The sequence below is a fragment of the Bacillus rossius genome (genome assembly GCF_032445375.1).
Source record: "Bacillus rossius redtenbacheri isolate Brsri chromosome 9 unlocalized genomic scaffold, Brsri_v3 Brsri_v3_scf9_2, whole genome shotgun sequence".
NCBI classification, from domain to species: domain Eukaryota; kingdom Metazoa; phylum Arthropoda; class Insecta; order Phasmatodea; family Bacillidae; genus Bacillus; species Bacillus rossius.
In genome coordinates, this window is record NW_026962013.1 from 16,778,904 (window position 1) to 16,801,978 (window position 23,075).

Consider the following 23,075-nt stretch of genomic DNA (forward strand, 5'->3'; position numbering starts at 1 on the left):
GTTGCAATATCTTTCTTGTAGTATTACAAACTAATGCTTGGCAAATTATTTCCAAATAATACTTTTCTGAAAGTAAAAAAAAAAAGCGTAGCCGTGCTTAATTATCGGGGGTTGGGAAAAGGGCGGGGGGGGGGAATCATAACTTCTTAAAGTTACTTTGTTGTAATGTGTTAAACATTTAACTTTTAATGGCATTGTTTGTTTCAAAATGGGGACAAAATGCTTTAGCAAATTTTTGTTGGACAGAATTTCTCAATATTCAGTTTTAATTATTTAATAGAAGAGGCACTTTTCACTGTAATAGGCGCGACTGGGGACAGTTCTATTACGGACTCTGCCAGGATTTGTTGTTTCCCATTTGCACCGCTGGATGGCGTTACTGCAACCACCAAACTAAATAAACACCCCTGGGCGCGTGGGAAGGAACTCGTGAGATATGAGGGAGGGGGGAACCCCTCTAAAACAGTGATGGCTAATTTGCACTCATTACGTGGGCCAGATATTTAAGAAACCAGCTTTAGGGCCAGGCACATACAAGTTAATATTGAATTTGTTAAACTTTTTTTGTATTATATATTTTTACAATCACTAATAAATTTAATATCTGGCAAGTAATTAAATAAAAAAAAATAGATCTTTTGAAAAATTTCTTAACAAAAAAATTACAATACGTTTTATTGAAAGTTATGTAGATTAAACGAATAGAAATATAACTTTACAGAATTTATGTGAGAACACTGCTATATCTGCACACTGTAAGCTGATAACTTTAATGTACAGAAAATACCGTTCGTACACGATGGTATACCTGATAATATATATTTTTTGTTTGAATGGTCTTTAGGCGGGCCGTGCGTAACGATGGGTGGCCCGCGGACCGCCAGCTGGAAACCCATGCTCTAAGGCCCGTTCTACAATGGCACGGAAGCGGAGGCGGATCACGTAAACGGATCTCATGGAACAGTTTCTACAATAGCACGCAGAAGGAGTCGAACCCGTACGGATTAGTTGGGCAATGCTGAGCTCTTCCGTTTACGTTGCTCCGTGCGACCAAAACAAACCGAGTAGGCCTACTTGGCTGCGGTGGTAGCCATGTTTGTTGATGATCTAAATACGTTAAGAATTGTTTCTAGTACAAGAATATCTTGTTTATTATTATAACTTAGTAGTGTATTTTTAATTTACATTTTAATTTTTCCCATGCTATATGATTTTAATTATAATATATATTATTTAATTAACTTAATATTTCGTAACCTTGAAATTCAATATCGTTGCTTGTCATTTGTTACGTTTCCGTGCATTGTGGAAGCAGCAGACGTCATAGTGAAACGTTCCAGGAGATCCTTTTCTGTTTACGTGATCCGTCTCCGTTTCCGTGTCATTGTAGAACGGGCCTAAAAGATGCAGCGAGCCTTTTTTTCCCCAGTAAATTAACGCTAGTTGAAACCTTGGGAAAATAAATAAGACATTACAAGCAGCCATATGTTACTGATATTTTGACACTAAGTATTTTATTTTATTTATTTTCAACTTTATGAAATACTCAAATTTTATTAATTTCAAATATGAGAAATATTATAAATTTTCTATGATACGTTTCACATGCTAAATATTGGCAAAACGAAGAAAATAACATTGCGTGGTGATAGTGTATGGCGTGCTTGCTGGAAGGAATTTCATCCCGTGATAGAACAGAAGATCTTAAATTGCACGTGCGTAGTGCAGTTTGATTTTCGGATGCAACTGCAAAGAATCATCAAAACATATCAGTGAAAAACTCTTTTGCTATGCTCCCTAACACAGAAAGCACAAAATCTTCAATATTCAATTAAATCCTGCACGGAATTTTAAACTTATTTGCAACTTAGCTCTTAAAGTGGGGAAAAAGTACTTTCCGAGGAAATGAAATGAAAGAGCTAAGGTGCTACTGCATTTTAGATCCATTTGTCAAAGTCAGGAATAATTTCTTGGAGCATAATTCATACTGAAAACATGAGTTTCAAGCCTACTTCCAAACTTGTGAGGTATGAGGACGAGAAGGAAGTTTGTGCCGTTGCAACTTTGGTCTTGGCTCGAGAACTTCTTTCTGAAAATGCTCGCAAAATGTACCGCAGTTGTTAATGTACCACCTTCTGAAGGAAATGCTTCATTAATCTTCTGTTTTTGATACGCCTTCCCTTGTTACACAGAGAGCTTGCGTGGCTGTTAAAAAAAAAGGCACCCTATTATTCTCTCACCAAAACTTTATAAAGTTTTGAAACATGCTCACTTATATTTATGTCACGTCTAAAGCACAATGAATACACCACATCCCGGTCTTTGGTTGACAGCAGGAATAAATTTCTACAATGTGCTACTTATTTTGAATTGCACAGGAATCAAGTTTTGCAAATTCATACTTAATGTTTCTTTTACTTTCGATGCTTTAAAAAAACGGCTGTGGTGGTCTAGGTATTAAAAGTACCTGATTTATAGAACTTTGGTTTATGAGTTTGAAGGTAAAACCACAGACATTGACTTTTTTTAAGATCATAAGTGTATACGTAGGGCCTTGTACTTTTCGCGAAATGATCTCCATACTAGCTGTGTGTTGAAACTTTGTAACATTTTCTGTGTTTAGGGGTTGGCTGGGTTTATTTATGGTACATACCTACAGTCAGCCAACCTCACAGCCATCAAATTCGGAACAAAACTCGTCCTGAAGGGTCAAATAGGGCAATGACGTCTCTTTCAGACGGCCGCCAATCATAAGAGAACAATCGCTAGTGTGAGCATAATTTATTGCAGTCTAAAGCGCGATAAGATTATTTCACGAAAAAATATATGCCCCTATGTATAGTGTATCAGAAAATTAACGAATAAACATTTAAAGCTTCCTTAGTCACCTCTTAATTATTTCCGATTTCGATCTAAAGCGTTCCCCGTGTATTCAGCAGAGTACAAAGTTTTTTTTAGTCTGTTTACTGCTGTGAAAAACAACTGAAAATACGGATTGCATGTGAAAGTTAAAAAAGACAATGTTTTTACTTGATCTTAACACAACCGCGTATATTCCTCCTTACAAAAATGCATAAATAGGCTTACAAAACACATGCTTGCAAACTAGTCTTGCATATAATTGGGCTGACTATTTGAAAGTGGCGCAATTGCGATTTCAAAAGGATTCGGTTTCTTAATGTCGGTGAACTCATCCTGCGGCCCAATTTATAAATTTTTAACAAGTAAAACAAGTTTACCAAGTCAATTTTTACAAGTTTATGAAAATATACGGTTACAAGTGTTTCACGGAAGCACACTTGTAAAATTGAAATGACAAGAGAATTTTCACAACATTTACAAATAATTTACTTTTAGGCTACCAAAAAACCGTGGGATTATGACAACTGTAACTTACAAATTTGTAGTTGATACTTGTTATGTAGTACTAATATTCTACCTATTTTAAAATATGGATAGGTTACAAATAAAAGTTAACTAGAATTCTCGTATAAATATGGGGTTTGTTTCTTCACTTAATGAGTTAAAATAAAAAGTACAGATGAATAAGAAACACAAAAAAATTTGTGCTGCACATCAACAGTTATAACTATTCAACAAATTCTACAAATAACACGGAAACGTAAAACCGTAAAGGGATCACGGACCCACAAGATATCAGTCTGCAGCTTCAACAATTTACGGAAACGTAACAAATGGCAACCAGTGAGATTGAATTTCAGGATAATTAAAATTAATTTCGTTAAAAAAATTATATACTAGAACATAAAACGGTCAGGATTTACAAAGACATTCTTAAACAATTTAGAACTTATTTAAAACGTATACAAACATAGGAATCGCAGCGACCAAATAATCGTATGGGCGTACGAAGTAACTTAAAGAAAGAGCTGAGCAGAGAATGCCGAATTAATCCTTCTAAGTTTACGTGATCCGTCTCCGTCTCCGCTTCCGTTTCAGTGTTAGTGATAATGTAAGTGTAAGAATTAGTGATAGTTTTACCATGAGTGTTAGTTAACATTAATTAAATGACGTTATGTGGCCAAAACTTGTTTGTATGTGCTACCAAAACTTGTGTGTATGTGTTGCCAAATCTTGTGTTACAATAGTGCCAATTTCCACAAATGTGACAATATGAAATTGTACCTATCAGTGAAAATTTATTTTAGAAAATTTTAAGAAAAAAAAGTATGTTGGTAATAACTTGTGAAAACAACAGAATTTTTTTACAATTTTTATTACAAAATACTTGTGCTTTTGTGAAATGGGCCTATGATTTCCGTTCTCTATTTTTGCTTTTTCCTTTCCCAATTTCGATTATTTTGTCCGTCTCTAATGACCTCGCTGACGAGAAGTATCACTAAAATTAATAAACATAGTAAACCAAATTTGAAATATGTTTATTTTTTCTGCGGTTTGGGACAAAATAATGGTTTATTGATCAACTAAAAAAAAAAACTGTTTTCAGCTTACAATCATGTATAGCCTACAGTTCAAAGATATGCAAGCCACATTCACAACCGAACAGTTCCGAAGTTTAACGAAGTAAAGGTATACGTACGGTCAGTGTAGTAAATAATAGTTCTTTACCTTTTTCTGAAGGGCAGGTTAGGTTAAGTTATCGTAACTAAAGTGAACGGTTGGTTAGGTTAGGTAAGCATTATTTAAAATACTTTATGACTGTAAAGTATTTTTGACGTGACAACGTCTAATAAATCTATGAACGCCGGCTGCACGCACGAAAAAGGATGACTAATTGTCCTGTTACGCACATTGTCCCGTTACGCTCATTGTACGCTTGCGCTGCATCTATCTCTCTTCCACTCTATTGGAACAACCATCGAATTGACTTTTTCGAGGCACATTAAACTTGAAACACTCCCATTCGTTTCCTATCATCGTCCTAACCTTAACAGAATAACACAGATTGGAAGAAGTTAAATAGCAAACATGTATAAAAGTTATAGTTAAAATAATCTGTTCGTTAAAGTAATAAACAAACATATTTGAATTAATGAGTGCAAATAAAAGTAAAATTATCAATTAAATTGTAGATTTCATTTCACTCCTTCTTTGTATCCATACAAAATAGTGATAATTCGATAAAAATGATTCAATTTTATTCATAAAAGTATGCAATCATTTCATCAATGTTTTGTTATGACGTTGTCACATTAAACTATCGTCCGTAAACCGACTTTACAGAAAACCAATTTTTTTTTTACTAGCGATCGGAACTGTTCGTTTGTGGCTCTCATCCCTGTGAACTGTAGGCGTCCCTTCAATCATAATATACATTTTGTTGTCATCACTAAAAATTTGCCTACGTGAATAGGCCCTATTCTGAAATAATTTTGGGAGGCAATAGGTTTTGATTATTACCTAACGGGGCTGCGAGGAACGTTTTAATTACTTCACGCCACACAAAGGACTTTTATTTACGTCGTGCTTTTTTTTTTAATTCCCTGCGTTGGTGAGTCCTGGGCCACTTTCAAAGGGCTACTCTGTCATTTCGGTGGAACGTGTGAATTTTCGCGCTTCGGTGGGTTTATTGCCGTACAGCGGTAGCCACGTGGGGGCAGAAAACCGTTGTTTCATTTTCTCGTGACTGTATTTTCCAAAAGAGCTAAATATCCGTGACCTTGGGTGGTTTGACCTTTGGAAATGTGTTATTTCATAGTTTGTAAAGAATAATTCAAGCAGGAAAATGGGACAATTTATTTATTATTTTACTTACATGTATATTTATTTTCTTCGCCTGATTGGCAACCTTAAATATATACACATTAAATATATATATAGTGACAAATTTATATAAATAAATTGTATGTTGGTATATATGACGTTGATAAACTTCGACATCATTTGAGCGATAGCCATCAAAGTTGGCACATCGAAGTGTTTAGTTCATGGAGAAGGTTTTAATGCTATCCATTTTTTTTTTGTAACTAGCCGCTAAATGGCGCTGCAGAGTATCAACTTTAATACCACTCAACCGACCGCCATAAAAATTGGTAAACGTAGGTATTTAAACATGGAAAATACTTTCGTGGTATCCTTTTTACTATCTCTCGCCACTAGATGATGCTGCAGCGCATAAACTTCTAAAACGTTAAACCTATTGACATGGGGAAAAAATATCATAGGTCATAGACATATAAACAGTAATTGTGTGTCATTTATTTATGTACACCACACTGTTATAAAGCGCTATCCATTTTAACTCGCGGACAATTTATCAATCACCCTGTGTTCAGCCCTGGCAACGCCAGGTACTGCAGCTAGTATAATAAGTTGGTTGCCAAATAGCATATGTGTGTGTGTTTATCTGGCCCATGTGCAGATAAACCTTCATTTGGTAGAAGTTGTAGTGGATTTAGTTTCTGATCAAACATTAAAAAAAAAAATTACGTGAAATTATGTCTTCAACCTTAGCGAGAGATTTTTGTTACTCTGTGCCTATTCCACTATACCTCCATCCCTTCCCAACTCCTACTAGGAGGCAGCCTGCAGTGGAAAAAAATATTCGTAAAAATATATTTTTGTTGCATTATTTAAAAAAAAACACTAAAGTTGGTGTAATTTTACACCAATGTTACTATAAAAACCAATTATGCTACAGGCTACTATTTGTTGATTTTTTCTAATGAGCATAAAGTTACGTCTTTTAACAGTATTATTACAGTTGCATACATTCTGAAAGAAAAAAAAATTCTATTCAAAACACGAGTTATTAATTCACAGGAGAAACTATTAGTAGCTGTCGGTCACTATACATAAGACGGCATTTAATTAATAATATGCTATTGTCAAAAATAGAAAATAGTTTATTTTTTAAATTATATTTAAAAAATTAGATGACTCAAATTGTTGAAATCAAGATGGCGTATTTCAGTTTCACTTCCTTAGAGATAAAATTGGAAAATTATCAGATGATGCTCTTGATGAAATACAAGAAGAAAATGTCTTTCCGAAATCCTCAATCCAGATTTCCAATTATGGAATATTATTTTTAATTACGTTAAAAAAATATATATTACAATTTAAAGTTGTGTCTGATACTGCTGTACTCTTTGCGTGCATCTGGCAACAGAGCACGCAGAAACAAGGACGGAGCTAGTAGCAGATGCTGTGCATTGGAACGAGCGAGTAAATGGCTAACTGAAATGCACAACTGCAAGCTACTAAGGACGAGACACGCTGTAATTGGTACGTACTGCACAAACGCCGCCCACAAGAGTCTGGCGCAGCACAGAGCAGGGGGGGGGGTGAGTGACGTCAGGAGGAGTGACAGGTGCTCCCGGGCGCGCGATTAGCCGGACCAGGGACCAGTGCGACTGACAACGATGGAAACCCCCCCCCCCCCAACTCCACCCTTTCCCATCCCATCCCATCGTTGGGCGAACCCCCGGACGCTACAACCCTTCCCGACTCCCTCTCTACAACGCGACCACGATGTTCCCCCCCCCCCCCCCGGATGCTAGCACGTTACTGAGGACGCGCGACCAGCTGTTCAATAACCGCGCTTGACAACTGTACACGTATGTGTGGAAACTGCCCGGGAGGGGGGAAGTGGAGGGGGCTAGGAGAGGCGAGAGAAAAAAAATATATATATATAGTCAGCCAGTTTATTCCATGGACTGGCCATGGGTTTACTACCGTGCGTCCAAGCCAACTTTCGAGTCCACAATTGAACGACTTATTTGCCAATGCAGTACCCGTCAAAAAGTTTAAGATAAATGTGAAATATCGTAAAAAAAAAAAAAAAGTTCTTTCCATAAATATTTCGTGCAATACTTTGTAATAAAAATTTTCACAGTGCTTTTCAAAAGGTTTTTTTTAATGAATTTTATTTATTGAAATCGGTTTATTAGTTCAAAAGTTATGAAATTTTGAATTTCCCAGTAAAATAGAATATTGGTGCATTTTTCATTTAGAAAATAAGTTGGTGGACACAATAAAAGTCTTGTATTTTAGTGTTACATATTTTTTTTTTTTAGAAAATTACCTCTTGATATGTATTTTAGAGAATAGTTTTTAAAAAAGAGAAAAATTTGTAAGATTAAGTATATATGTGTGTATATACAGGGGCGCAACAACAGGGGGGGCAAGGGTATTTTGCCCCCCCCCCCCCCGAAACCTTAAAGTGGGGGCAAACGGGGGCAAAGAAAGTGCTGTGTAATCAATTTTTAGATAATAAAACTGCTAAAATAGCACCATTTTCCACCTTGAAATACAAATTTTCCCGGGGGAGGACCCCCGGACCACCCGCTTCAATAGGCGATGATTCTTTATAAAAAGGTATATTGCCCCCCTTTGGAAATATAGTTGTTGCGCCCCTGTGTGTATATATATATATATATATATATTAATTTTTTAATTTTTTAAATTAACCTTTAAAGAAATATCAGCCTTGAAACTAACGAACAGGTACCACCCCATCTCACTACCTTAATTTGTATGGAAAGTATATATATTTTAATTGGGGCCAATTTGAGGCTAATCTTTCTTAAAACACATTGACCGTGTTAAGGTGCTGAACCACTAGAATCATTTACTGCTTATTATATAATTAACTGTGCTACCCCCCTTCCCATAGGTAGGCCCTATTACACCACTTCGGCCACAGAAATCAGCAGTATTTAAATCAAAATTTTAAATATTTTCCTCGTACATCACCACCCTAACCAAAAAGGCTTTCCTTTCCTAACTACAGAATTTCAGTGTTCCACGTATCCCCGCACCTTGGACGCCAGGACCTCTGTTATCACATGTAATCTTCAAAACTCGCGTTACTATTTGGGAAAACTGTCTGAACTGCTAATACATATGTATACACACACTTTCCATTGGACCATGACTATTTAGGGACGCCATGGATGACCTCGAAACCAATGTAAAACACCTAAAAAATGGGTTCGTTGGAAGTGAAACTTCTTACTTCAAGATTTCTCCCGAACGATAAAACAAAATATTCAATAATTCACTTGAATGATAAAACGTAACAATGAAGTACACAATCGAGGTTCGACATTGGAGGTTCATAATTATTGTGACAAACGAGGTGACGAGAAAACTGCAGAGTCTTGCAGTTGTCCTGCGTGTGTTGACTGCAGTTGTGAGGCGCACTGGGTCCCATAGAGTACCCAGCCCTTCACCAAAACGGACAGGGCGAGCTTGCTCGCAAAACCAAAACCTAATAAATAAATTTAAAACGTCGTAAATTCAAAAATACGTTACTATAAATCCCACAAGTGAACACATCAAGGCTTTGCCCTGTCTCCAGAGAAAGGTAAATACAGATAAATTAATTATAATAGTTTGATAATGGTTACGCATAATTAATAACACAAATTGCTTGAGAAAATTTGCAACCCTATCATATTGAAATCGTATTTAAATTCCATGGCAAAATTACGTGATATCAAAAACTTAACTGAATACATAATTTAAAATATAAAAACTATATAAGTTTTACAAAAAGTTAATTTATACATGCGTCCACGCACGTTTGTAAGAGATCTTTAACAATGAAGATAATAAAGAAATTAATAATCAAATGTTCGCTGCCTCGTAGGTGTCTGAGACGCAGTGATAAAAGCATGACTTAGGGAAGTAAGTTCTGCGTTTCTTCAACAGTCAGGGTTTATCACTGGACGCACTATCACTTCACAAATTCATGCGGCCGAGACTAGAACGCATAAACACAGTTTAACTTGCAAGCTTGAAGGAACGGCTAAAATATGATAAAATTTTTGAGTCTTATGAGCATGTTCATAGTGCCTACAGCTGCATGCGTTGTAACTGAGGCGCACACAGCAAATATCTGGATGAAACATACCGCACACAAGGATTGGCGGGGTTAGGCAAATGCTCGCCACACAGTTCAATGTGCGGTGGCTTCGCTTAGTGCAAGAAACTATTCGCACACGAACGAGATAGTTTCTATACTCGAAGAACTGAAATACCTTCCCCGCAAAGTTGCAGTGATTGGACCGTTATTTGTGTATATATTATTTAATTCTTACTTTAGTCTTGGTATATGTTTTCGTTGGCCTGGTGGTCAAAGGCGTAAGTTTTCCACACCAGAGGTCCTGCCTGTCATGATTCGAATCACTTCGTTTCGGATGTATTTTGTATAAAAATATTAAATTTAGTATTATATAATGGGTCATAACAACATTGGTTGGTAATGGAACTTCGACATTTCAGTGCATGATGGTGGCATCCGGCAGACGAGAACAAGATGGCGGTAAGTACCAGAATTCAAGATGGAGAAAAGATTCGCGGAAAACAACATGTAGGCTGTGATGTCATAACTCAAGATTGCAGGATCCGGGGGTCGATGTCACCAAGATGCCGGCTGGGGTAAAAAGTTAAAAAAAAAAAAAGGCCAAACATCAAGGTCGTACAAGATGGCGGCCGCGACGTCACAACTAATATGGCGGACGCCGCCGCACAAACACCACGGCCCGGAACAACCCGACGCGTTCCCAACAGCAAGAAAACATTTTACCTGTGCGCGATCGTTTACCGCGCGCGGTTTATAGCTGCGTGATTCGCTACGACGCGATAGTCTTGCCGTCGCATCGCGTCGCGCCCATCGCGACTATGCTTCGCGACGAGAGTAATCAACACGGTAAGCGCGCGTGCTCGTCCTGCCACCCCCCCCCCCCCCCCTCCCAAGTCCGTCGGTGGCGTCGACGTTTTTTTTTTTTTTTTTCCTAACCTAAGTTAAAACTAAGTGTGTAAGGGAGGGGTCTAGCTAGGGAAGACTCTAAGTGCGTTTCAGGGCAAGCCCTATACGCTCTATACATGCGGGTTTTTAACCATGCAGAAAAGGTCACGTGCATCATGTGCTAGGAGGGGTCGAGGAATGAGTGCGAGACAGGGTGTTTGTGGGGCGCCAAGGCTTGAAGGGTGGGAAAGGGGATGAGGAGGGGACGAGGCCAGACACCCTGACCGGGGATCGCAGCCGCGCGAGCGAATTGTAATTGTGCCAGAAAGGACGTGATACAAGCACGCTTGGCTGCGGTCCAAGCTCAGACGAGGCGGACGCGCCGCTTACAAGGAAAACAGCCCCTGATTCACTGCGTGCGACTAGCGCGAGCTCCATCCGGAGCCGGGAAGTAAACACGCTCTTTTTTTTTTTTTTTACCCCCTCTCTCTCCCTTGTAAACTTCTGCAAAGTCAACATCTCTCGTGTGAAGTCTGCGTGACGCTTCTTTCGAGTCTACAAAATTTCTGGGTTGGATATTCCCTGAACACTTTTCATGGAGGGGGGGGGGGGGGGGGCACTTCCATGAACACCAGTGCCAATTTTTTTTTTTTCGTTTGAATTTTAATAACTCTTTCTCTATCCTCTTGCTGACATGGCTACCAAACCAACAATAAATTTTCATGTCTTCAGAAAAGTTGTCAAAATGAAAATTGTAGAAAATTTAATTCTCTTTCAAACATTACATAATACAAAAATCGCTAAAGTCAATCGTTTTTGGTAAACTTATATATATACACACACGCGCGCGCGTAAAATATTGTGGTTTTTCAGCTACCAAAAGTTTTCCCGTCATCAGCCATGTCGGGTAATTTGGGTTTTTCATGTTGGCATCAAAATGCAAAAAAAAAAAATGGTCTACCTCTCATTTTGCAAGGCCAGCCCACACCCGACTTTTTTTTTTTTTTTTTTACCTACTAACTGGACTGCATCTCATTATTGCAATGCAGATATCTCACATTAATATGTGTAACATTATTCGTATATTTAGTAGATTAATAACGCCTCACTTGTTGAAAGTCGGTGCGTGTTAAATGAACTGAATGGAAGATGGATTTTTGATTGACCGGATTCCAGAGATTTTCGTGGGCTCAGGAGCAGATGGGTAACGACGTTCTTCTGTATCCGCGAGTCACCCGAAGTTAACGCACCATGCTTCCACGAATTTGATAAGGGGAAGGAGGCGGGGGTTTGGACCCAAGAAGCACAGTGTTAATACACAGGACTCACATTCCGGACCGGGTTCAAATACCGTTTCTGACTTTTCTTTGTCCAAGGTTTCTCTATATCACTCCAGGCAGATTCTGGAATAGATACTTACTATATGTAGTCCACGGCCCAGTTCTTTTCCCAGAAATTTCGCGAATTAGATTTGTTCCAGACTAAAAATTCAAAGCCTCGTGTTTGCCATACCCACGTTTGCTTTTACATTGGTTGATCTTAGCGGGAAACCTTTCGTTCTTGTCAATGCGGTTGCTCCCCTCCTAGACGGACATACTTGGCTCACTGTTGTAGAGGGACGTGTACAGATAACCGCGGTTCGATAATGAACACGGAGCACAGGCCCCTCGTATGAATACTTGCATTATAGCTTGCAACTAAATGAATCCACACGATTTCCGTACCCCTACCAAAATACTTGGTTTGAAAAATTGGGTGCTAAATGCCTCTAATTATCTCGCTGTAAAATAGTTTATATAAGAGATGGGCCAATCAAATGCTCAAATACCATCAAATCCTTAGCATTCGAAGAATTCTGTATTCAAAGAAAAAGATTAGAAGAAAAAAATGTTTGAGGAAATAAAGTAGGATTTAAAAATTCAAAACTAATAACATCTGAAGTTTACTATGCCAATTGTTTTCTTCGTGCCTATCATGTTGCCACTCCCCAAGATATTATTTTACTTTTAACAATTAATTTTATAAACATAATTGCTATACATATACATATTGATTATGGATACTTAGTTGATTGAAGGAAACCGTAGCTAATATTTTTCATTTCTTGTGGGTTATTTTAACTTGGATCCTCGAGATCTAGTTTTTTTGATTCAAAGGGTGTATACGAATTTCTCTTTGAGATTCGGCTTCGAGATTCGGATTCGAGAAGACGGATTCAACTCATCGCTAATTAATATACATGTGTGTGTGTTGTGTGTGTGTAGGTGTGTGTGTTTGTGTGTGTGTAGGGGTTGATGATAGGGATGAAGTATGGGGAAAAGAGGGCTGAGGCCACAAGTGCATCCAATCCTCTCTACGTTTACATTCCCTCACCCCCTCCACATTCATGCTCCGTGTTTGTTTTCCTTCTTTTGTCCGCGAACGGCTTATCACAACACCACTGGTAGTGAACCTGTAATCAGAGTTTACACCGACCTGCCGCGTGTTCATTCTTCCCGTTGATCACCGCTACCGATTCAAAAACAGATTATTTGTTCCATTTTTAAGCATAATATGATTGACAATGATTTTATTCCAAGCGATTTTTTTTTTCGATCAGTAATGTACCGATAAAATTTTACGTCGTTACGAGAAAAATTCAAATCGTTCACAAATTGATTAAAAAATCGGTCTCCCCTTTCTAAAGAAACTCATTAACCAGCTTAAAACCACGAATGTATGGCTCAATTTATGGCCACTGAATATTAATAATTATATATTAAGTAGCGCCTTCTCTTTTAATCAGTAGTACATAGTGTAAGAATTTTCCGGTCATAAGTGTCACGTTTTATTTCAAATTTCACGGTTTTTTTTTATGCGTATTAAATCATGATCTTTTGAAAACTTTTCTGGGAGAAGAACACCGGGCCATAAGCATTTCTGTGAACGATTTTTAACCGGGTTGGGGGGGGGGGAGGGAGAGAGAGAGAGAGATAATTCCATACCACTTTACTCAGAACCCTAAAAACAGGCCTATCACAAATTTATTCTTGTTATACCTTCATTGGGTCCCCTCTCCCACAAATCCTGGCTACGCCCATGTTTCAAGGCAAAAGTTTATCTCAAGCACGAGTTACTACATGTGGAACAATACATCTAAATTATTTTCAGAATAAACTTTATATTTAAATGGTATGAATTTTTTTCTACAGAAAGTAGTACATTTCTTGTAAACACAGTGTTGTTCTTTATTTAAGCTATGATCAAGTTTATGCATGCACAAAAAATTATTGTTAATTGAGTCTATTGTAATTAACATATCAGCTAGAATAATAACAACCTTACTTCTTTTCTTGAATAATAATTTGAATTTATTTTATTTAAATTAAGTTCCCTTTTTACAGCAGTGATGGATGAAACTAGAATTTGGGTTCATAAAAATGTTCTTCGAATCCGAAAATAGATATATACTTAGAATTCAAGTTATTAAGGGACATTCAACCAATTAATATTTTCAAATTTAAAACTAATATATATCATATATATGTTTAGGGTACAAACCATTCATTTTCTTGTCAAAAATATTTCCTGGACTGCTAAAATAATATTATGAAAGCACTCTAGGTGAAGGCAAACACAAAATTGCTTTGATGGTTTTTGTAGAGTAAAATAATACAGACCTGGTCATCTAAATTTGCTGTTGTTTGAATTCCTAAATTTTACTTTCTCAAATATTGGCCTTCGAATATGTTTTTTCTCTTTTATGAGTACTTTCGAATACTGAAGTTTTGATGGTATTTGAGTATTTTAATGGCCCGTCACTAATTTCCAGGGAAATATTCCTTTTTAAGCACTCATTAAACGTGCTTTACGACGCAGGAACTGCAGTTTATTTCGATTTCTGCACGACGCTGTTATTGGTTAAACCAGATCGCATGGCCGTCTCTTCCGAGCGCTTTTAAGGCCCTGTCACACTGCCAAATATCTGACTCCAATATATTTGACTAAAGAGTTGAAGCGGTAGTAGCTAACGGGAAATGTCTTCAAATTGTCTCTATCAAATATATTTGGACAGATAATCTCAAATATATTTTGAATCATGTCACACTATCAAAGTTTATTTTTGTATGAGCTATCCCAAACTTTTCAAACTCTATCTCAATTTTGAAGCCAAACGGTGTTGGATGGAATGTTTGAACTAGTTATTATATTTATGCATTTTTTTAATTTTTAATCATGTATATATTTAAATCACAGCAATATTCGTTAGGCCTATATCATTAAATAAAAGATGAGTGATTATGTTTAAGTTGTAGAAACATATTTTTATTTTTACGCATTTTTTTTCATACAACATTCATTTAAAAAAAAATTATAAACCTCTTTAAATGCCGATGTGCTCTTCAACATTTTAAAGAATCGTTGTGATGGAAACGGATGTCATTTCCGTTTTCACTAGACACGATTTTGATTGGCTGATGCCATCCAACATTCAACATATTTTAGAACCAGTCCTATATGCAAAATAGTTTATGGAAACTCAAGTTATCAAAATTGTCAAACTAGTATGACTGTACTTATGAGGTTTTCGGTGACGTCATAGCCCTCCAACTTTATACGACACAGATATTGGAAGGTGTCGGAAGCGAAACAGGTCCTTTACAACACCTTCCAGTAAGCTGTGTCAAATAAATTTGGAGGGTCATTACGTCACCGAAATCATCACTAGCGCAACCATGTTTGTTTTACAAGACGGATGACTTTAATTTCCATCGAATATTTTGCATATAGGTCGGTTTCTAAAATATGTTGGATGTTGGATACAATCAGGCAATCAAAATCGTGCCTATCGAAAACGAAAATGACATACATTTCCGTCACGACAAATCTTTAAAATGGGCGATTAAAAGTGTTATAAAGGTAGGTGAAATAAATAAAACCATGTTCATATGAATATGGTATGCGAAATAATTTTATGTATAAAAATATATTTTTTTTTTAAGTTTAAAAAGTCACTGACCATTTATATTTTGCTATGCAACGAATATTATTGTGAATTAAGTTTATGCATGTTTGAACAATTTTATAAATGCACTAGCAGCATACAAGTTCAAAATTTTCGTGCAGTACTGTGATGCGTTATTTAATTTCAAAATGAGATTTAAACTGATACGTTTGAGATGGCTCGAAAAAAAAACTTTGGTGTAATATGGTTTAAAACATATTTGAGTTTATCTGACTTGATGTAAGCTTTTGGACATACGCCATTGCTAAGCACATGTATGTCTGTAGAGTCGCACCTGTGTTTTCGTACTATGTGCGTCTCTGCCTAAGGACGGGAGCAGATAGCAGTTCCCGAAACGTCGCTTGTTTCTGTTTTGGAAAACTATTGTGTTTGTTTCGTCTTTTCGTTTTGTTGTGTTTTTGTCTCGTTTCAACTGTTGTGCTGGCTTGTTTCTGTTTTGGAAAACTATTGTGTTTGTTTCGTCTTTTCGTTTTGTTGTGTTTTTGTCTCGTTTCAACTGTTGTGCTGAATTTTTTGGGGGTTCAAATCATCATTTGTGGTTGTTTTTTTTCGTTATCTTAGTCCATTTTTCTTTGTTTTTCTTTGTTTGTTGACCATATTCCTGTTATGGAATATTATGTGGTGTACATATCCTGTTGACAACATAAATTTTTGCTTAATTTGTGTTTTTTGTCTTTTGGTTTTTTCTAGTCTTCTTCTACAGACATGCATGTGCTTAGCAATGGCGTATGTCCAAAAGCTTACATCAAGTCATGCACTCCCATTGCACAAATCTTTCAAAGATAATTGAGAGTATCTGTCCAGATTTATTTTGATGGAGAAAATTGGAAGCCATTTCCCGTCCAATACTATCACTAAAACTCTACTGTCACATGCAGTTGGAGACAAAATAGCCGGCAGTGTGGCGGGGCCTTAAACAGCCGAGGTCAGAGAGCGCCGCGCCGGAAGTATTCTCACGTCCGCTCCTCGTGTTTACGGCCGTGATCTGCGAAGATCGGCCCCCGTGCCCTCGGCAGTTTCCGGAAGACCTCGTGTGTGCCCCGGGCCGACAGCGCTGCGACTGGTCCCTGGGGAGGGATACAGTCGATACGTGCGATTTCTGCGAGCAGGCTCGGCACTTGGGCGAGCCTCTTCCCCCCTACCCGCCATTTTGGCGTGGAGAGGGGGATGTTGGGAAGGATTGACGACTGTCATTACGTCCCAGGGCATCGTCGTGTATCGAGCAGAGACAACGGGCCAATCTTCTTCGATGCCGCCTCGTACAAAAAAAAAAGTATGGAGGAGGAGAGGGTAATCCTCTATATCGTGTCTCATCCTTAGATTGCAATGTGCATTTTAATGGGCATGCTCTCTCGCTACCTCTCTTTATAATGCACGGTATCTGCTATTAGAGAAGTCCTTGCCAGATAAATCCAAAGAGCTCAACAGTTTCAGAACACAACTTTTTAATGTAATGAAATATTTAAAAAAATCTACAAAAAATATTCTTAAAAGTAACATTTGGAATAAATAATTTGTTGTATTTCGACAATAGCATCATCTGAAAATATTCAATTCTAATTTAAAGAAAACGTGAATGAAATATACAATTTTGGTTTCAACCGATTATGCCATTGAATTTGTTTTATATCATTTAATATTAAACATTTGGCACTGTTTGACCGGAGTACATAATTAATGGAATATCTCGTTATTAATAGCGTCCGACGCCTCAAATAGTTTCCCATGTGAAATAATAATTGGCAATTAGAATTGATATTTTAGAAGTGAAACTTCTTTACTGAAGGGAAACAATTTTCTTTCGTTACGAAATTTCCGATCGCATGAGGGGCATATTTAGGTACGTGGTGGGGGAACCGGTAAAGAAGGAGAGTGCGTCCGCGGCAACGCCACTCCAACGCACGCGCTAGCGGTCGAATGGGAAGATTGCAAAAGGGGGGGGGGGGGGGGGTATAGGTACATAGAAGCATGCTATATGCTAGATGTAATGGCCGGAAGGGGAGATGGCAAGGAAGAGGTAGAAATGACGCAGCAGTGATGCTACGGAATTCTCGTAACGCTGCTTGCGTTTTTCTACTCCTCAGTTTTCATAACGATTGACGATTGACGCTGCCATATTTATTTTATTTAATTTAAAGTATCTGCAATTTATTTATTCGTGAGGAAAAAAGTTAATGAATTGTGCAATAGAGTTTATAATTATCATTCAATTTTATGTGGATAGTATGATTGAAAATAAAAAAAATTATCTCTATCTATTCCTAAAAAGCAAGAAGTATCATTTTTTCGTGCGTGTCTTCACGCGCACAATTTATTTTCTATAAGAATGTTTGCAACGGTAGTAATACTTTAAAAGACACGGTTTTACGGTCTTCCAATAAATGAGATATTTAAATTGAAAAATGTAATTTATTATAGTTATGAACTAATAAAAAAATAAGAATTTTTATGTTAACAGGCCAGGTAGTATCGATCCGGCAACAGTGTGAGCCACTTGCTCTGCACTGCAATACAAGCACGAGACAGGCTAAACGAAGAGCCATGCATTCATTAATGCATGGCATGCATCCATGCATTCATGGATGCTGCTTGGAGCCAAATGTTTTTTTTTTTTTTTTTTTTTCGGCTGATCGCACGTAACAAGTTTGCGCGACGACCCAAGACACTGTGTTCGTACTGTGGAAACAGTTTTTAGATGACTGTATTTTACGCAAGCGATCGTTTTCTAACGACGGGAATTCTCGTTCGTACTCATCAAACATCAAACCGCACACTGAAAATATTTGTTTGTATGTGGAACAGAAATTAACACCTAAAATTATAGATATAAATAAATTTTTACACTTTCATGAAAACAACTTTATCACTACATTAATGCCCGGCATGTGCAGAGTAGTCTATATTCTAAACTAATTAAGCGCTTAACTTATACCCTGCAATAAATGCTGCGTGTTGCAGTATATCTTCGCTTCTTGAAACAGTTCCAATTATTTATGGCTTAGAAGGCATACTTGTCTTACGGCAGGCTTACGAACTAAATGTTGTGAAACTGTGAGGGTGATAAGCATTTCAAAAATTAAAAATAAGCCAATACAAAAAATAACTGTAAATTATTTAAAGTTATTAACACTGTCATAACAAATTCAATATACGAGTAAATTTATAAACTACATCATCTTTTAGCTAGAAAATGTTTTCCTTGGCATTCGCAAACTGAAACGTCTTTTGAGTTTGATTAAATCATTTTTAACTGGCCCGAAAAAAACTAAGCTAATCCTGATAAATTAAAACACAAAAAAGCTTTACTTGCGAAGGAGTTCAGAAAAAATGTTTAAGCCTTGCAGTAGAAAAATAATACAGAATTCGTAGTAGATTGCTTGAAAATCATATTTTAAAGAATTTTGGGCACCATCCAGATAATGATTTCGTGTTATAGAACACAAATAAAAATGTACGAAATTCCGTATTATCCGATGTCCCACAGAAAAATAATAATAATGATAAAAATAAAAATAATACATCAATCGGTATAAGAACTGCAAGTTCTTAATTTGAACACTGTCTATATTTTTCTCTCTACCGTATCTGTAACTTTTAAGGTAAGTTCTTTCTTTTAATTAATTTAAATCGTTTTTTGTAAATAAGAAAATATAATACTTCGGCGGTAATATTTTTTGTGCGTTTACAAATTGTCCTCACTATTTATGGCAATTTATATTTTTTTTACACGCCAACGTTTATTATTTCGTAAAAATAGATGAACACAAATATTTGTATTTCGCTGACAAAGCAACAAATTGTAGTTACGATTTGCTGAAATATTGCGCCACAAACTTTTTAAAAACTGCAAGAATGCATGAAGCGAAATACTAGACTTTTCACGAAAGGCCGTGTTGGCTATTCCATTAAGAGTTCTACAAATATCATAATATTTTGTTCTCTAAGATGATAGCAGGAAAAAACATTATTTTAGCACTGTATTTACTATAAAGTCTACTATTCTGTATAACTGGCCCGTTAGCTCAGTTGGTTAGAGCGTCGTGCTAATAACGCGAAGGTCGTGGGTTCGATCCCCCCACGGGCCAAAGTTTTTTCATCCATGGAAATTAATTTTCTAGCAGAATTTGAAAGATTTTTTTTTTCCTTCCTTTTTTACATTCATATTTTTGTTTCATTTTTTTACATTTAGGTTAAATACATAATCTGTGAACTGCAACATGTAAGTTTACACTATTTTATTGTCATGGTGGTTTTTGTAAGTGAAAATTAATAATAACAAAAGTCAAACCTTTAGTCTTTATCTCATTGTTGCTATTCCATTTCACAAGAGATCCTAGAGTGTTAATGTTTTTCTACCATTATTTATAATTTTTTCTATTAATACTGTTTTGTTTCGCAGTAAATAAAGTATGACTACATATTTTAGTATAACTGTTTACTATTATTGGTAATATCTTCATAAATTATTTCAAATTAATTGGATTTTAATGTAACTAGCCGTTTTTTTACTTCCGACAGCGTTCAAGTCGCAAGTTTCTGAGTTCAGATATGTGTATTTTGTAACTTTCTGGCATTCATTTGAGATAAATGTATTCTTAGAATTGGTCAAGTTTATAAGTACAACAATTAAAAAAAATCCGTTACTTTAGACGGATGAAAAGATAATCGAGGAAAAATAACTTCTTCCCACCTACTTCAAATTCGTACTGAAATATGTTTAGTTGAATATGTACGAGTCCACGCTAGCGGAGATAACTGTAACTTAAAATTGCTACCTGGAATAAAATATTTTGCTTGTCTGTGGTCTAGACGCGCAGCAGCAGCGTTTACGGCGATAAATCCGCCATAAAATACCTTATCAACGTTGAGTTCGAGTCACTAAACTGTTGTTCACACCTATCTTCCACGCGACAACCCTGCCATTTTATAGCGCGTTAAAAATAAAACTACAATGCATTCCGCTTCATAAATCTCCAGGCCACAAATTTTATCTTAAAAAAATAACATTTTAAAGATCACACTGTTACAAATTTCCATTCTCAGTGACACTAGCTTTAAAAAAAGTCACAAAAGTTACCCTGTAAGCGAACGTTATGTGAAAAATTGATGAATCTACATTGTTATCATAAAGCACTCAGGAATGTTGAGAAGTTAATATTTTTTTTCCCCCCACTGAGCTTCTTCAAAGCCCTATGAACACGGAAACGCGGAAGCAAACAACATAAGAGCTACAGCAATGGTGTACGCAGTAAAGTTTACGCAAAAAAAAATCTGATTTCTACCAACAAATGGAAATAATTTGAAAGCAGACAGTGGGCAAAGAGGTTCTAACCCCCCACCCCCCTAAAACAACCTTCACCCACGAAATGAAATTCTGCCTGCAATCCTGAACCTACGCCGATGTGTTGGAACCAGAGATTAGGAAAGGATACAGATGGAGCATTAGCCGTCTGACGTGAGACCGTTTCTTCCTCATTTTTTTCCCCTCTAATTCTCACATACCAATATGACGGACATTTGTTTATATTTGTATCAACTGTTTTAGCCTGCTTTTATTAACGACTGTAGTTAAGCTGTCCGAAATAAAATTAGATCAAAATATTACTGATTAGTATGTTTAAATAAATTAAAAGTCCAAAAAGAAAATTCATAATACAAATGTAATGATATGAGTCGACATTTTTCTCCAATTTAACATCCAATACAGGTACATCTGATACATTTGTAAACAAACGGCCGCCATATTGGTACGTGTAGTACACTGAAATCCCCTTTGGCTTCACACCTTCCCCCCTCCCCATTCTTTCTAAAGGCACGAATAGGACCTTATGCTCCATTTGTAGGTATATTTCCTCATCTCTGGTTGTAACAACAAGCTCGCAAGAAGCAGCTTAGTGTTCGATCTTCGATTCGCGGACACCGTACCGACGGTCTATGCGTCTTTGGTGCTGCCAACTTTGCTCTCCGACGGCCGTTGGCCGGATGTTGCGCCGACAGCTTCGACGGCTACTTTAAGTCAGCATTCCCTCGAAATAAATTGATTTTCTTTTCGTCCCACTTGTATTGTGCAAGCTCGCTGAAGCTGCGACCACAAAACCTAAGCTTCACCAAATTAAAAAAAAAAAAATACCTCAAAGTATCAAAAAGCATTTATGATTCCGCACGGTAAGGAATGTATTTTGGTGATGCCAAATTCGTTGAAGTTTTGACACGCATTTTAGTAGAGCGATCTTGTATGACTCAGAAACGGGAAAACATTTTTTAGGTATCATTTATGCAAAGATTCCAAGGGAGTGGGGGTTAAAGAGCTACCAGTTTTACTGAATTAAAAAAAAACTTGTACAAGTTTTAAAATGTATCATCATTTGGAACCGTATGTGTAAACACCTTTATTCTTGTATGTTAATCAAGTATGCCCAAGATATATATAATTATTTGTTTATTTTATTCGGCAGGAGGTGGCCATGCGTGCATTACTACATAATTACTCTGTGCGAAGCCTCTTTACCTGAACTCGCCCCTCTACGATCGTGAGCCAACGATGCCAAGCTAGGAGACAGGTAAGCTAATCATAAAGCGCCAATTAAGAAGGATTTAAATGTTATCGCTAACTAATCAACCAATGGGAACGCAAACATTTATTGAGCACAACTTAGTGTTTGAATTTTACCCTGAGTACAGACGAATTCGTGAATTTTTTCGGATCTCTACTTACTAACCATCATCATTCGTGCCAAAAAAAACCCATTTCGGATATGTTTTGGGAGTCGCAATTTGGCGACTGGTAAGGTAAAAAATAAGTGACTTTAACAACGTCACAGATTGCCCTCTTCTCATAATTCTAAATTCCACGGCTTTTTTTTTTAAAAAAAAAGGGGTGGTTGTGTTCAAAAGAACATTTTCATCTTTCTAAATTTCTCCACTGAAATATTTACTTGTGAAAACGAAGCGAAGAATGTGGTGACTTCTCACCAGGCAGAGCTGAAAGAGAGAGAGAGAGAGAGAGAGGGAGAGATAACTCGAGATCGATGTTAAACTGAGAAGAAGAAGAAAAAAGGGTGTCGCGATCAAGATAGCGCGATGGAAGACTCGCAAACACAAAGTTCCTCCATGTCGTCACTGCGAAAGGGGCGGGTGGCCCGTCAGACGAAGAAGATATATTATTCACAAAGACGGATTTCGTCAGGTGCTGGGATTCCATCTTGCCTGTAGGACATCAATCCCTTTTTGTTTGGAAAAAAAATTCACTACCTGGAAATTTTTTGAAGAATAAATACTGACTAAGTTAAACTAATGGTTGAAGGATATAATGTTCGGTGTCCACGACGCATTTGGAACGTTATAAAAGAAACAGGCACCTGATGTACTGTTGCTAACCAATATCTTTCTGCA

General features: G+C 36.9%; 1 non-coding gene across 1 annotated transcript; it reads left to right on the forward strand.

Annotated features, from left to right (window-relative positions):
- Positions 1–19,694: 19,694 nt before the first annotated feature.
- Trnai-aau (transfer RNA isoleucine (anticodon AAU)) lies at positions 19,695–19,768 on the forward strand. The gene has a single exon. It is a non-coding gene; the product is annotated as a tRNA-Ile (tRNA).
- The last annotated feature ends 3,307 nt before the right edge of the window (positions 19,769–23,075 follow it).